The 16,813-nt window shown below is 38.7% G+C and overlaps 1 protein-coding gene across 2 annotated transcripts in view; it reads left to right on the top strand.

The window, feature by feature from the left end:
• The window catches only part of LOC311612391 (membrane cofactor protein-like), a 73,153-nt gene that overhangs the window by 55,069 nt on the left and 1,271 nt on the right, over nt 1–16,813 (top strand). The gene's annotated exons all lie outside the window — the stretch shown is intronic.

Raw genomic sequence — 16,813 nt, 5'->3', positions numbered from 1 at the left:
TTTAAATCATATGTAAATACTTTCAAATTACTTTTACCGAAAAACAAACAAAAACCATATGTGCTTGCTCCTCCTGTTACATCGGTTCCTAATTTAATTCAATATAGGTCTAACAGAATAAAAATTAGTTCTACGTTTAGAGTTCCCCACCCTTCACCCACAAATTCTTGGTATTTCACTGTATACATTGTGAATTACTTAATGTATGCATGAATTAAGATTTTTGGTTTTCTGCTTGAAAGCATCAAAAAATTACACTCTGGCTAAAAGATATTTAAAGCAATTGGAAATTGAAAAAACACCTGGGGGAAAGCATTATTTACATCAGATAATATAAACTTTAACACCAAGGCTATAACAAGAGACAAAGAAGGCCATTTCGTATATCAGAGCCGAGATAAGGAAGCAACCTAAGTGTCTGTCAATAGACATTTGGATAAAGAAGATGTGGTACATATGTAGGGTGTCCCCCAAAATGTATACACACACTTTCCATAATCATAAAGGCAGTGTTTGCTAAAGTACATTTCATTTTCAAAATTGTGCTCTGAGCTGTTAAAAGTGTGTGTACATTTTGGGGGAGCACCCTGTATCCAATGGAATGTCATTTAGCCGTAAAATGGGTGAATTCTAACAATTTTCAGCAACATGGGTGGAGCTAGAGGGCATTGTCCTAAGTGAAATAAGAGAAAGACAAATGACACAGGATTTCACTTATACGTGGAATCTAAAAATATGAAATAAGCAATCAAAAGAAACTTACAGATACAGAGGAAAACTGAAGGATGCCAGATGGGATGGGGGTTAGATAGGAGGCTGAGTGAAAAAGGAGGAGGAATGAAGTACAAATTGTTAGTTACAAAATAGTCCTAGGTATGTGAGGTCCACACAGGGAATGTAGTCAAGAATATTGTAATACCTGTGTATGGTGCCCAGCTATATAAATGTCTAACCACTAGACCGTCTACCTAAAACTAACATAATATTGAATGTCAACTGTAATTTAAAAAAATCCTGCTAGACACACACACACATACACCCTCCTGCATCCCCCCAAGATGATTAGTATCAAAAGTTTGTTTGGCCGAAACCAGTTTGGCTCAGTGGATAGAGCATCAGCCTGCGGACTGGAAGGTCCCAGGTTCAATTCCAGTCAAGGGCATGTGCTTTGTTTGCGGGCACATCCCCAGGAGACAGCTGATCGATGTTTCTCTCTCATCGATGTTTCTAGATCTCTATCCCTCTTCCTTCCTCTCTGTAAAAAATCAATTAAAACTATTTTTAAAAGAAGTTTGTTTGAACTGACCCAGAACTTGGATCTGGTAATCAGACCTTTCTCAAAACTTGCAGTAGAAAAAAATGTGAGAAGCCAATAAACTATGACAAGTTTGTTTTAGCTGGAAAAAAAAATTGTTATATTTCTCTCAGTCTGTTTGCTGAAATTAAAATGCACAAATCAAACACTTCTTGTAAAAAATCAACATCCTGCCTTTCATTCCTTGTCTCTGTGTTCTCAGTAGAAATTATGACTTTGCACTAGTTTTTCTCTCCTTTGTTAGAGCAGCACATTTTCATTAACTCTGAAATTTCTTCACTTCTCAGTGGTTAAATGTGAGATTCCAGTGGTCGAGAATGGCAGACTGGTGTCAGAACATGAAAAAGTGTATCACTATCAAGCAAAGGCTGACTTTGAATGCCTGGAGGGTTTTGACCTTCAAGGTAGCAGTACGATTATCTGTGGACCTAACAATGATTGGGAGCCTCAGATTCCAACATGTATTAAAGGTACAAAGGGTATCCTTTTCCTTCTTGTTTGTTTTTAAAGGTTTTATTTCTTTGACATTAAAAAACAAAACAAAACAGTGTCGCAGGATAATGGGAAAGAAGCCATTTCAGTAATTAACGCTGTCTTGTATTCATTTCCATGACAGAGGTATGACATCCAGTGTACAAAGAATTCTGCTCTTGTTATTTTATATGTTTCCATGGGTTCTTAGCACATTCTGTAAACCACACAGGTGTGTAAGTTTCTGTTGTTTGGCATGTTTATGTTTAAAAATATATAGCAACATATTTTCAGGATAAATTTCATAAGTTTCTAGCACATTCCATACATCATATATATAACGTGTAAATATATATCCATATATATAAAATATACAACAACCGTTTTTCAGAGTAAGTTTCATAGGTTCTTAGCACATTCTGTATATCACACAGGTGTATAATTTCTGTTGTTTGGCCTATTAAAGTATGAAATATATAGCAACCATTTTTTTCAGAGTACATTGAATGATTGGAATTTACACCTAAGTCAAGAACGAAAAGCATAATTTTATACAAATGAAAGTAAAGCAATAATGCCCGAACATTTGATCCAACCTATATTACTTCTTTAGCCAGTGTTGCCTCCTCGCAGGTCAAAATCTACAATTTCCCATTTCTCAGGCTTAGTAATTTCCTGCTTATCTTTTCAAAATTCTTTAAATATTTAAACCTTGGTGATTTTTCAAAAATATTTTGTATCTCTGGTGATTTTTCACTTGTCATTTTTAATAATGAAGGGAGAAGTACATACTTACAGCTATTTTAGTTATACTCAGTGCCATAGTCAGCACATACACAGTTGTGTGACCTTGGCAAGCTGTGTCAAGTTTAAATGTACTTACTCATAGGTAATGCCTTCCTTACTGGGTGATAGGACAGTTAAAATGGCATGTATTCAAGATGCACTCAGCATAGCGTCTGTCATTTACGAAGCTCTTAAAGGAAACTCATAGATTTACAGCATCACTCCAATCAGTATTCAGGAATTGGAAAGTCTGTGGCTTCTGTTTTTGTTTTTTTTGTTTTTAATTTATTGTTTGAAGTATTTCAAGTCGTGGTATATATGTCACATCCCCCCCCCCACTGGCCTCCCCCCAGCCTCTCCTACCCCCTAGTACATGCCCTCACCTGCCCTCCACCTAGTGTCTTGTATCCATTGGTTATGCTTATATGCATGCATACAAGTCCTTCGATTGATCTCTTACAGGTCCCTCCCCCCACCCCACCCCAATCTCCTCTGCCTTCCTGCTGTAGTTTGGCAGTCAGTGCAATGCTTCTTTGCCTCTGTATCTATCTTCCCCCCATTTCTTTCCTTTAAAAAATCTCGCCTCTGCAGACCAGAAATAAACATATAATAACAAAAAATGTTTGAGTCCCAGTTTCAATGTCAAACAGTTTCTTATGCATACCTGTCAGCAATGATATCTGGATGGTGGGCACATGGTGTTCTGTTTTTATAATGTGCCTTTTTCATGTGTCCTCAACTTCGCTATTTAATTTATTTTTAAAAAGTGATCTGGTGACTCCTGTACAGGGTATCTACTAGTATGGGACTGTTTCTTTTCCTGAACTGCAACCATTGACATGTTCCCACTTAATTGGAAAATTTCAAAATTTCTGCTGTCTCCAGAACAAGACCCATGTTCCTATTGCTCCCACCTCTCCTCACCTCACCTCATACAATGACTGTTTTTCTCCTTACCGGTAATTTTTAATTTGACAACAAAAATACATTTCATAATTGAAAGGCAGAGTGAAATGGAGGACTTCTTGCATGGACTACCCATCAGCTGCTCTGCTTAAGACTTGCGAGATGATTTTCATGCGGTGGAAGGAATTATTTTCCTGACTTCAGTGCTGCTATCTCTGGCTTCCCACTGGTTGCAGTAGAAGCAAGAGGAATACAATAGTCACCATTTCTCTGTGGTTTTGCTTTCTGCTATCTTAGTTACCTGCAACTGTGGTCCAAAATATTAAATGGGAAATTCCCAGAATAAACAATTCATTCGTTTTAAAATCCTTGCCATTCTGAGTAGCATGATGAAATTTCATGCTAGCCCACTCTGTCCCACCTGGGATGTGAATCATTCCTTGGTCCACTGTATCCAACTCACTTCATCTCATCACTGTAGGCACAAGGAAGAGTATAGTACAAGGATATATTTTGAGGATGAGAGACTACAGTCACGTAACTTTTATTATAAGATATTGTATTTGTTTTATTTGGTTATTAGTTATTGTTGTTAATCTCTTACTGTGCCTAATTTATAAATTAAACTTTATTATAGTTATGTATGTGTAGAGGCCAACATAATATACATTATATATACATACACACACACACACATATATACACACATATACACATATACACTGAGTGGCCAGATTATTATGATCTCTGAACGCATAAAATCTGGCCACTCAGTGTATTTGTATCTCCAATGGATACCAAAAGTATTCTAGAACTTTTACTGGAGATCAACCACCTAGTTGCCCTGAGTTTTCTGTCAGCCAGTGCAAAGGGGAAAACTGATCAGGTGCACAATTTATAGTATCTTTGATATCAAATAAATGAGGTACTCAAGAGAAGTATACTGAGTGGCCAGATTATTATGCATTCAGAGATCATAATAATCTGGCCACTCAGTGTATACACATATATACATATACACAAATATATACATATACACATATACACTTATATACATGTGCGTATATGTATATATATGTGTATATATATATGTGTGTGTGTGTGTGTGGTTTGGTAGTAACTGTTATTCCAAGAATCGATTGGTGGTCTTGGGACATATCCCCCATAGATATGGAGAAACTACCGTATTTAGCTTGGGCTGATTTCACTCAGAGTCCTAGTTTGGCTCTGATTACTCAATTACATTATTTCTATGGGTTTTCATTTTCTATCATTTAATGAGGGTGTTGAACTAAAACAAATTCTAATACTGGCTTCTAATTTGTTTCCATATTTTCTGTTGTCTTAATATTTTAAAGGGTTCAGGGGAATTATGCATGCTAACATGGTAATTAGAACACCTTTTTATAACTCCAGTATATCTGGTTACTGGTAGCCTCCTTGAGGACCTTAGTTGAGTGTTGTGAGGTGTCAGGGAGAAAGAGATGTGTTTTTTTTTTGGTGGACTGGTACATTAAAATTGCATGTGAAGTTTGTATTCATTGACCCATCGTATTTACTTACAGGGTCCTACAGGGTATATGCACAGTGGGATAGCAGGTTTGCAGATACGCTTCTTTTTAATGGAGTTGACCATAAAAATGTATAAAGGATTTCAAAAACAGTGATACAATTTAGTGTACCCAATAGGAGATAATTAAATATGAAGACATTTTATGAAGAAGACAAACGGCAGGAATCGTTTCGTACATATCAAAGACTCAATTATTTTTATCATCAGTTACAGGAAGACTTTGCAAAAGAAAGAACACTAGCAACATACAATGTGATAAGGTAGATGTAATTGTGCATATATGAAAAAAAAATGTCCGTGAAAAACGTAAGTGGAAAAGGAGGAAACTTAAAAATCATGTATTATGGGATGACTTGGATGTGAATTTTTAAAAAAGATATACAGGTTTACTCTGAGGATGTTATTTTTATGATTTATTATTAAACTTCTAAGATTTATGTTATCAAATACAAAGTTATAATAGTAAATGTTCTTATGCAAATGTTTTTATGTATTTAGGTGACTTTCCAGAAGTAGAATTTCAAAATTTAGAAAGTAAGTGTATTTTTCATTTTGAAAAATAATCTTTTAAAGTAATAAAAAAAATCAAATTAAATGATTAATTTTATGCTGGTAAATCTGGTAAATAGAATCAAATTTATCTTTCCAGATGTCAATCCTGCTAATCAGGTCACGCCTCCTCCAGTGACCATCAGCACTCCAGGTTCGGTAACTCTTTTTCTTACTTACATTCTTAAGAAATTCAGCCAAAACCGGTTTGATCAGTGGATAGAGCGTCAGTCTGTGGACTGAAAGTTCCCAGGTTCGATTCCGGTCAAGGTCATGTACCTTGGTTGCCAGCACATTCCCCCCAGTTGGGGGTGTGCAGGAAACAGCTGGTCGATGTTTCTCTCTCATCGACGTTTCTAACTATATCTATCCCTCTCCTTTCCTCTCTATGAAAAATTAATAAAATATATTTTTTTAAAAAAGACTCAGGAAAGTGGTACTACACTGATTCCTTCAAAAAAAAAAAAAAGAAATTCATAAGGTGGTGGGTAAAAAAAAATATCATGTATTAATTTGCATTTCTTTCGTTAATGAAATGAAATATTTTGGGTCTATATTTATTTATTTATGTTCTAAAATATTTCATTGTTCATTTACCAGAACTCACTATAAATTAAAGTCTTTTTGATACGAAGTGAACATTATTTTCTAGGTTTCTTTTCATTGCCTTATTTTTAATAAGCCTTTTTAAAAATTTTTTTATTATCTAAAGTTTTCCATATGTCTCCTGTTTCCCCAATTGACTCACCCCCACCCCAGCCATTCCCACCCTGGGCAAGCCCCAGCTGCCCCAATGTTTCTATCCATTGGTTATGCTAATGTGCATGCATACAAGTCCTTTGGTTGTTAATAGCCACTTTTTAAAAGATTTTATCCAGTTTGAGATATATTGTATTTTTGTACATTTTCATTGCATAAGTAGCCTACAGATTAATTTGGAAAATTTCATACATTACAAAAGTATACAGAGTAAAAGATAATTTCCTCTTTTTCTAGTCCATTACCTGAGTTAATCACATAATAGTTTAGGTATCCTTTCATCTATTTCTATACACCAATATCCTTATTTGTGCAATTATACATATTTTGTTTTGTTTTTTTCTTTTCTTTTCCTTCCCAGAAATGGCATCATGCTGTTTATATTTTTCTAAAACTTGCACGTTTTACACTATCTTAGATTGGGGTGTGTTTAGATTGGGGGTGTGTTTAGATTTATTCCTATCCTTTGGGTGATTACTTTGATATATGCCAAATTTTAACCATTTTCCTATCAGTGGTCATTTATATGTGCAGAGGTTTTACAGTAAGTTGGATTTATTGACTTTTTTCTCCTGTGTTTTTATTATAAAATCTGTAGGTCTTCCCCACGCTCAAATTACAAACACTTCAACCATATGTTCTGATTGCTTCTTTTTCCCCCTTTTTAATTTTTTTATTGATTAAGGTATTACATGTGTTCATATTCCCCATTGCTCTCTGACCCCACTCCCATACATGCCCTCACCCTGCAGTGTCTTGCGTCCATTGGCTATGCTTATATGCATGCATACAAGTCCTTCCCTTGATTCTTACCTCCCTCTCCCCTCCCCAGCCTTCCCTCTGTAATTTGGCATTCTGTTCAATGCTTCTCTGCCTCTATATCCAGTTTTTTGTCCATCAGGTTATAATGTTCTTTATTACCAATAAATGAGGGAGATCATGTCTGAATACATTCCTTGCATTAAATTGTTGGCACATCTGAAATTCATTATAGTATATGGATTGATAGGGTTCTTTTACACTTCCCCCACTCTCCTGTTTTGTCTGCTCTCCTACTGTTGGAAGTGTCAGGTTTAACATACATTAAATTCATTAGTGTTCTAGTTGTCTCTGTTCCCTTGAATTCCACCCATGCCCTTGCCAGTACCAAATAATGTTTTCTCACTGTACTACTATCTGTTAAGATATCTGTCAGAACAGTTTCAGAAATGTAGGGACTCTATATTCATTTTTGTGGGACAACTTTTATTTTACTTTATTTTTTATTTTATTTATTCATTTATTTTTACCATTTTAACCATTTACAGGTGCATTTCTATGGTATTAAGTACATTCACATTGTCGTGCAAACTGTTACTACTCCAAAACTTTTTAATCATCTCAAATGGAAACATTATACCCATTAAACAATAACCCTCTATTCATCCTCCCCCAGCCCTGATAAGCACTGTTTAATATTCTGTCTATGAATTTGACTATTCTAAGTATCTCATTAAAGTGGAATCACTTCTGGCTGATTTCACTTAGTATATGAGGATTTTCTGTAAATAATTTTTATCATATTGCAATTTCTTTTAATTGCAGATGAGACTCTAAATCATTTAGTAAGTCTTCCTATGTTTTAAATTTAAGTAGGGTCACATTGAACCCACAGGTTAATTTTTATTTTTATTGATCATTATAGACATATAGGTTTCAGGTATGGGCTTCTATATAAGATCTATATATTGCTCCATGCACCCATCACCCAAAGTCAGATCTTCCCTTGTCACCTTATATCGGGACCCTCTTCTCCCCCTAGTATATGGTGCTGAATCGCAAGATTTTATTTTTATTTTTTTACTTTTTGCAATCTTTATTTGTAAGATTTATACTTGGTCCATTGCTGGATCACTGCCTACCACCATGATATATTTGATGTGTCTGCCAAGGTAATAGCTTGCCATAAAAAAATCTGTTCTGCATGTTTTGTTGTTGTTGTTGTATTTTTTTTTAATTATTATTGATTAAAGTACATATGTATCCTTATTCCCCCATTATCCTCCCCTCCCCCATCCTTCCCACTCATGCCCTCATCCCCCTGGTGTCTGTGTCCATTGGTTACGCTTATACTGTATGCATGCATACAAGTCCTTTGGTTGATCTCTCTTCCTCCTCCCCCCTACTTCCCTCTGACCATTCGTAATGGTCTGATCAATGTTTCTCTGTCTCTGGATCTGTTTTTGTTCAACCGGAGAGCATTATGCTAAGTGAAATAAGCCAGTCAGAGAAAGAGAAATATCACAAGATCTCACTCATTTATGGGATGTAATGAACAACATAAGCTGATGAACAGAAACAGAATCGCAAGGTTTATACCTCTGTGATCTCCCAGTCTTGAACCTCCGTGGCTTCTATAAGACAGTGCAGCTGTGCTGCCTGGGGGTGAGCTTTGTTTTGCCTTCACCACAGTGGCAACCCCTGACCTCTTTGGGGGGTGGGGTCCAGCCTGCGCAGCTCTCTTAGGGTTCAGTCACAGAGGGATACAGGGGTTCTTCTGCAACAGATAATATACTCCGGACCCCACTCCACGGGCCACAGGAGGCGAGTTTTGGGAGTCCAAGTGGCAGCAGACCCCTGTGGTTGTGTTTCTTTGTCTGAAACACCAGCACCTGGCCTGACAGCGGGGAGCCGCAGGGCAGAACCCTGCCACTGGCTAATTTTAACAATGAACTAATGATAAATTCGCTTGCCCTTCCAAGAATATTGTTATAGGAAATATTAATGGGTAGGAAGAAGAACTCTGATGATGTTGTATATAAATTTATAAAATACTTCATACTACTTTTAATGAAAAAATACCTTTAAGGTAACTTATAAAAGAAAAAAAATTGGTAAAAGGTTTTTTTGTTTGTTTGTTTGTTTTTACAAAGGTTTTATTGTCTTTACTTTTTTAACTTCTTCTTTTGTTTTTTTTGTTTTCCCAGGGAAACCCTCTGCAAATAGTACACCACCACCTAAACACAATAAAGAATACGGTATTATTTTGATGACTCTGCATTATGTGGCCTTAGAGTTCTACATGGAAATATCATATTTCAATTGTCTAGAGCAGTGGTCGGCCAACTCTTTAGTCAACAGAGCCAAATAGCAACAGTACAACGGTTGAAATTTCTTTTGAGAGCCAATTTTTTATACTTAAGCTTCTTCTAACGCCACTTCTTCAAAATAGATTTGCCCAGACCATGGTATTTGTGGAAGAGCCACACTCAAGGGGCCAAAGAACCGCATGTGGCTCCAGAGTCGCAGTTTGCCGACCACGGGCCTATAGTTAGAGAAGGAACAATCTGTCTCAAATGAGTGATAATTGACACTAGTACTTATTTCAGTGTTGCAGATACTATGACAAATGTAAGCAGTAGTATGTAGACACCTGTAGTTAACACAGTTTTAAAAAAATGCCTCAACTTAGGATTGCTAATAGGCTGAGGTCACTTTTTCAATTGCTATGTTTATACGCAAGTTAAAATTTATAGAACGTAACTTGCTTTTTATGCGATTGTGTTATTTTGTGATGGTAATTTATAGGTTAATTTCTTCCTATTCATACCTGTATATCCAAGCCTTAAATACCATAAGTTGGGTTTGTTTTTATTTACAACCGGCTGGTGCATCACACTTTATGTACACTCCCAAGGTTCACACAACATATGTTAAAGTATTTGATAAAATATAGTTGTACCATTAGTGAAATATAAATATTTCTAGATGAGTAAAATGAAAAAAAAATATTGCTTTTATTTATGTTAGATGTGTTTAATAAGGTTAGCCTTTTCATGAAATGCACCTTAGGCTTGTTATGTTCTCCCCGGAACACGGTGGTCCCACTGTCATTGTGTCATAAATCCATTGCCATCTTAAGAGGTTAAGATGACAATTATTTATAAAAATGAAAAGAGTAAAAGAAAACATAATATTGTATTCTGTTTTTATAGAAATTTAATAAAAACTCTGGCAGCTTAGAAGCAGAGATACTACATACTAACATTACCAAGAATTAAGATGTGGCAGTTTTATTTATTGCTCTCTGGATAGTAAAAAATGTATGTTTAAGTTTCTAAGCATACTCTTTTATCCATGTGCCCTGGTGTTTCGTTTACATTCTTAGAATCTCCTTAATTATTATGACTATATCTTACTATTCCTTTGGAAAACGATATAAGGATGGGTTGATGATGAGATAAAGTATTGTTTGTGAAGGCTACAGGTAACATCTGTGTGACAGAATAAGATAGCTATTTATTATGACTTATTCTACAGGCCAGCTTTTGGTAAAAATATACATATATAAATTCAATCCCTAATTATATTATAAGAAATGGTATACTGACTATGGAACTAAACCAACTACAAAGAGATGACATATTTTTAAAACAAATTTTCTCTAATATAATGAGCCCTATGTGTTCTAATAATATCCTTTACTAACTAACCCAGTTTGGTAGCTCCTGCACCAAAACAGTGTTGGGCCCTAAGCCTGGGGTCAAATTAGAAGGGCTCTGTGATCAAAATGAGCTGATGCATCAGCAGTCACACTGAAGGAGACTGAACAGTTTCTTTGATGTAGTTTGTAGATGGACTGACCTACATTTAAATATAGCAAATATCTGGCGATGCACAGGTGCTAAATTACCCTCACACTGGTTTCTTTTATTCCTCAGGTGGAGGACTCATTGCTCTGATGGTTCTTCAGCAAGTAAGTGTCTCACACCTGGATACCACTTAAAATATCGCTATGGAAAAGTGCATTTTAAAAAATGATTTCCCAGTTCCCACAGTTTTTAAGTAAACCAGCCTAAATGGTATGCTACTTTATTCTGGTGATTTTGTATTTTTCTATATTCCATATTTCCATTTAATAACAAACCCTATATTGCACATATTTTTAAAAAAATATGATTAGTCATAAGAGTTTTCATCCAAAATATGCTTTGAATACTATTCTAAATTAAGCAAGAACTCTTGTCTGGCTTACTGTGGACTCTGATTCCAGCGAATTGCATTTAGACTGTGAAGAGTCCAGATAGAATATGAATGTATATGCACTTAATAAAATAATATTTCTGCCCACTGAAATGTAAGCAACATTCATTCCTTCTGCTGGTTGGAACTGGGTATCCGTTTTTAGAGTTACATGTCACTTGTTTTCTGGTTTCTTGTAGGTCTTGGTGTTGCAGTAGTTGGCACCGGTGTGTCTTCACATCAGCCAAAGAGAGTAAATTAAATGTATTTCTTGAACATATCGTTGCATCTCACTCTTTTTTGAAAAATATGTTTTTATTGACTTCACAGAGAGGAAGGGAGAGTAAGAGAGGGATAGAAACATCAATGATAAGAGAGAATCATCAATTGGCTGCCTCCTGCATGCCCCACACTGAGGAATGAGTCCGAAACCCAGGCATGTCCCCTAACCAGGAATCGAACTATGACCTCCTGGTTCATGGTTCGACGCTCAATCACTGAGCCACAGCGGCTGGGAAGTGCTTCTCACTCATGCCATACTTTTGTGAAGCCTTTCTTTGCACTCTGTATTTTATGCTGCCTTTTTTAAAAATGTGTGTTGTCAGAATTGCACTTCTTGCTAAGAGTATTTTCAGCTGCTTTTAATGTCATTGGAACAAGACTAATCTAAGCAGAATTGCTTTAGCTACTATGACTGTAAGAAAAATGTGTGGGGTTTGAGGTTTAAGTTCTGCAGAGAATCCTGGATCTTTATGGACCCTACAACCTAAAATGATTTAACTGCCAAGGATATCATTCAGAACTGAAGGAACGGTAAGGAGTTTCCTGAACAAGCAAAACTAAAGGAGTTCATCACCATTGAAGCAACTTTATAAGAAATGTAAGAAAGTATGACCAAAATATCATAGGTAATGACAAATATTTAACAAAAGCACCAAACCAGACATTTAAAAAGTTCAAACAGTCAAAAGGCAAAAGTACCAAATTCAACTTACATTTCAAAGAGTAGTTAGGAGAGACACAAAATGAAAAGATCTAAAATATGACAACAAAAACATAAAGCATAGGTATGGGAGTAAAAGTGTAGTATATTTTAGACTATATTAAAATGTAAATGCCTATTCATTTTTAATAGATTGCTATATATAGATCAGCAATTTTCAACCAGTATGCCACAATTTTTTTTTTAAACTTAAAATACATGACTATTTAGTCAAGGCACTGAACTCTTTTCCCTGAGGCTGTCATTTAAAGAAGTGACAATAGTCAATAGAACAATAGCCACCTGCTGTGAATGAATCAAAATTATATATCTCATTTTTTTTGTCAGGCCAGCAAAAAAATATATTTTGTGTGTGCTGTAGAATTTTAGTTATTAGCTTGTGTGCCAGGAGATGTAAAGGGTTAAAAAGAGTGACATACTAGTGCATAAACCTCATGATAGCCACAAACCAAAACTTATTAAAGACACACGAAGAATACAGAGAAATTAAACCAAGTAAAACAATAAAGAAAACCAGCAAACCACAGGGCAGGAATCAAAAGAAGAAAAAAGAAAAAAAAAAAACCTGCAAAAACATCATCAACAACAAAAAACAAAGTGACAATTAGGACACATTTATGATAACTTTAAATATAAGTATATTAAATACTCTAATAAAAAGGTATAGGGTAGCTGAATTGATTTAAAATCATAACCCTTAATATACCTGTGTATTTTTCACGTGATGTGTATTTTATTTTCAATAAAATGTTTAGTTCCAAAACAGCAAGGGCCCTAGAGGTTGAGACCCAATATCCTTAATGGCATGATGTTTAATAAATTACTTTCCCTGGGGTCCTCTCAAGGGACCAGGGGCAGAGGCATTCACATTGGGGTTTGGGCCCAGTGCAGTGGCCAAATCCATCTTGGTGATTTTGAAACCCCTCAGGCCTTGAAAGGATTCAATAGCAGAATTCAACCACGGAAATCTCAACTATTGTCTTTAATTATGCCTGATTATTGGCAAATTTGGACAAGGGCCCTGGCTCTCTTACCTGCGGAAGGGGGGTGTCCACCTGTGGAAGTGGGGGATCCCATTTCCACTTGGTGTTTAGGGTCCGGTCCTTACAGTATCTAGACAAAAAGGGTTTTCTGAGACTAGAACTGGGAAAGGCATAATGAGGACTGGGGCCAGCTCTTGTCTCTCCACCCTTCCTGAGTGGAGTGCTAACTGCCTGTTTAGGATCTTGGGGGTGAAGCACCATTTCCAGCAGACCTGGGAGGTGCTTCAGGGCAGGTTGAAGAATGGTCAGCTCCACCAGTGCACAGGCTGACCCTGAGGTGCCAGCTGACCTGGTTGCCTTAGACCTTGGCCAGGCCACCTCCCATTCCCTCCAGGGCCCAAGAACAGCTTTGGGGCCTAGGCCCCGCCTCACAGACCGCCACTGGCCCCGCCCCGACTTGACGGTCATGATGCAGGCCATGCCCACTGGGTGTAGAGCCCTGGACACTGAGTCTGGGGATTGTTGCGTCTGGGACCTGCACTCAAAGGGACAAATACTCCCTGTCCCTCGGGTTTACCCGCTGAGGTCTGGCAGCATGAGGGCCTCCTATGAGCCACGCAGGGCATCTTCTCGCCGCGTGGAGAGTCCCTTTTCCTGTGGCTTTCTTGGGGTGCTTTTGCTGGCCCTAGAGCTCCTGCTACCCACATGCTCAGGTAGGGGAAGGGCCAGGGTGTCAGCTCTGGGGGGAAACTAGAGCGGGAGGGGAGCTGGCCCAGCTGAGAGGAGGGTGAAGGGAAGTTTGCTTGCTGTCAGGGTTAGGGGCTCAGGGCTTGGGGGACCCAGGTGATGTGGTTTCAGTGTAGAAGCCTCAGCCACAGATGCTCTGGGTTGTTCTGTGGGGGACCCAGAAGTGAGGGGGATTTCAGAGGGCCAGCAGTGAGGGTGGTTAGGTGGTAGGTACTGAGCCACTGGGAGTGCTGGGTGTAGTCAGTGTGTGCTGGGTCCCTAGCAAAAACTTGCAGGTGTTTGGGGACTGAGTTAATCAAGATGTCAGAGATTAACCAAAGAACATATATGTATATGTGCATAACCCATGGACACAGACAATAGTGTGGGGAAGGCCAGGAGTAGGGAGGGGGCTGAGTGGGGAAATGGGGGACATGTGGAATACTGTCAACAATTAACCACAAGAGAGGGGAAGCCCTGCCCAGGAGCTGAAGGTGAGAGCTTGCTCTCCAAGGCCCAGCTGTGTGTGGGGAGGTTGCTTGGGGGAGTGCTGGGCCCGTGGGCAGGCTTTGCCCTGTGCTCCTGGGCTCAGTGAAGCCTTGGTGAGTGGGCGCTGTGCCCACTGGGTTGGGCTGGGGGCTCCCAGGCCAGGGGTACCAGGTGTGTGCTTTCCAGAAGGGTCCAGGCCAGAGGGGCAGGGGGTGGGGCAAGGAAGCTCACTGCTTGCTTTGTATGGGTTTGGGGAGCGTGTTACCCACAGAGCCCTTAGTGAGTGAGAGCTAGCTGCAGGGCCTGGGATTAGAAGGACACACAGTGCTTTTTGTACAAAAAGGCAACAGGCTGCTTGTTGCCCCCAAATCATATCGGTATTGCTCTCCAAGCTGTTGCTTGTTTTTAAGCATGGAGACACAGGCCTATTCCCATCCCATATAGATAATGCCCTTCGCTATTCCATAATGTCAGGTGCACAGTCTTTTTTCCTTTTTTCTTAACTTGGGTCCCATTTGAGGGGAGATTAGAAGTGACCTGGTAGCCAAGCCTAGTGAGAAATGAGTCATAAGAAATGAACAATAAATGGCATCCATAGGCTTTTCCCCTGTAGCTGATAAAGCTGAAGGCCATCCGCTATCAAAATTCATGTTTCACTGAATGCAATCAATACATGTATGCACACATATATGCTCACTGTATAAAATGTATGTGATCAAAGGGCAGCAATTGAATATTATGGTGTATTTCCAACTGTCCTTATATACATGTGTGTTTCTATGCCCAAGTGCCTTTTAGGATCCTATTACACAGACAGTTTGCATGCTGCATTCTCTCCTTAGGAGAATTCATTTAATAAAGATTTGCTGACATTTACTGGGACTGGCGGACAGTAACCAAACCACAGTGCTGGTGTGACAACCCCAGTCAGGGGCCCTGGAGGAAGGAGCCTGACTCTCTGAGAGCCTTTAACAAGTGATTGCTGGGAGGGAAGGCCCTTCTGCTCAGAGGCCACACTCTGCCACTTTGGGACTTCTGTACTTGCTGTCCCCAGGCTCCTCCTCTCTCTTGCATAATTGGCTCCTTGTCCTTCAAACTTAGGTGTGATGACATCCCCTTAGACACGCCCTTTGAGCAAAATATCTCAGAGACTCACACACTCCAGCTCAAATTTCCCTGACTTGTTGTCCCTCTTCCCAATCTATATGCTCTGTCATAGCTCTACTAGAATGCAGAGATCCTATGGCATGTCACCATTCCGCCCCCCAGCTGCCCAGGGCCAGCCTGAGGTGCAGGCAAGCCTAGGATGGCAGCTGCCTAGCTGCCCAGGGCCAGCCCAAGGCTCAGGTAACTAGGCCCGGCTGAGGCTTGCACTGCTGGCAGTGGCAGCAGCAGAGCTGTGATGGGGTGTTAACCTTCCCCTGATTGCTTGGTTGCCTCCTGCCCCTGAGAGCTCCTAGACTGTGACAGGGGATAGGCTGTGCTGAAGGACCCCACTTCAGTGCATAAATTTTGATGCATCGGGCCACTAGTCTTTTATTTATTTATATTTGTTTATTTATTTATTATAAATATATGTTATTGGCTTTCACAGAGAGGAATGGAAAGGGATAGAGAGTTAGAAACATCGATGAGAGAGAAACATTGATCAGCTGCATCCTGCACACCTCACACTGGGGATGTGCCTACAACCAAGGTATATGCCCTTGACCAGAATCAAACCTGGGACCTTTCAGTCCAAAGGCTGACACTCTATCCACTGAGCCAAACCAGTTAGAGCATAATCTTTTAGAAAAGCCATCTCTACAGCCAGCAGAAGCCCTAATGGCAAAATAGCCCATGTTAACTGGACTACCGATTGGTGCACATTCTCACCATGTTTGTAATGAGGGAAAAGTTGCTCCTTAGAGGAATGAGGTAAATGTTGCTCATTCCATTTTTGGTTTGGTGCAGTTCTTGTGTTTGAAGTTGTGGAAGGGTAATCTGATGGAGGGCTATGTACTATAGAAGTGTTCTTAGGGAGCTGGGGAGTGTGAAATAAACTCAGAGAAAAATGGGAAGGGCATATATCTATAATACATTTTAAAACAAAAAATATTGATGCTCTCTCTTCAATTTACTGTTGAAAGAATATTCAGGTTAATCTCAAAGAAACCAAAGCTAATAGGATGTTATTTAAAGCACGTACAGCTCATCATCAGGTAAAAGGCCTTGCACAATCACTGAAAATCTCACCAAGGACCTTTCATTTA

The sequence above is a fragment of the Pipistrellus hanaki genome, assembly GCF_964339955.1.
Source record: "Pipistrellus hanaki genome assembly, chromosome: 18".
NCBI lineage: Eukaryota > Metazoa > Chordata > Mammalia > Chiroptera > Vespertilionidae > Pipistrellus > Pipistrellus hanaki.
Note: the sequence above shows the minus strand (reverse complement) of the source record. Positions and strands in the feature narration are given on the sequence as shown.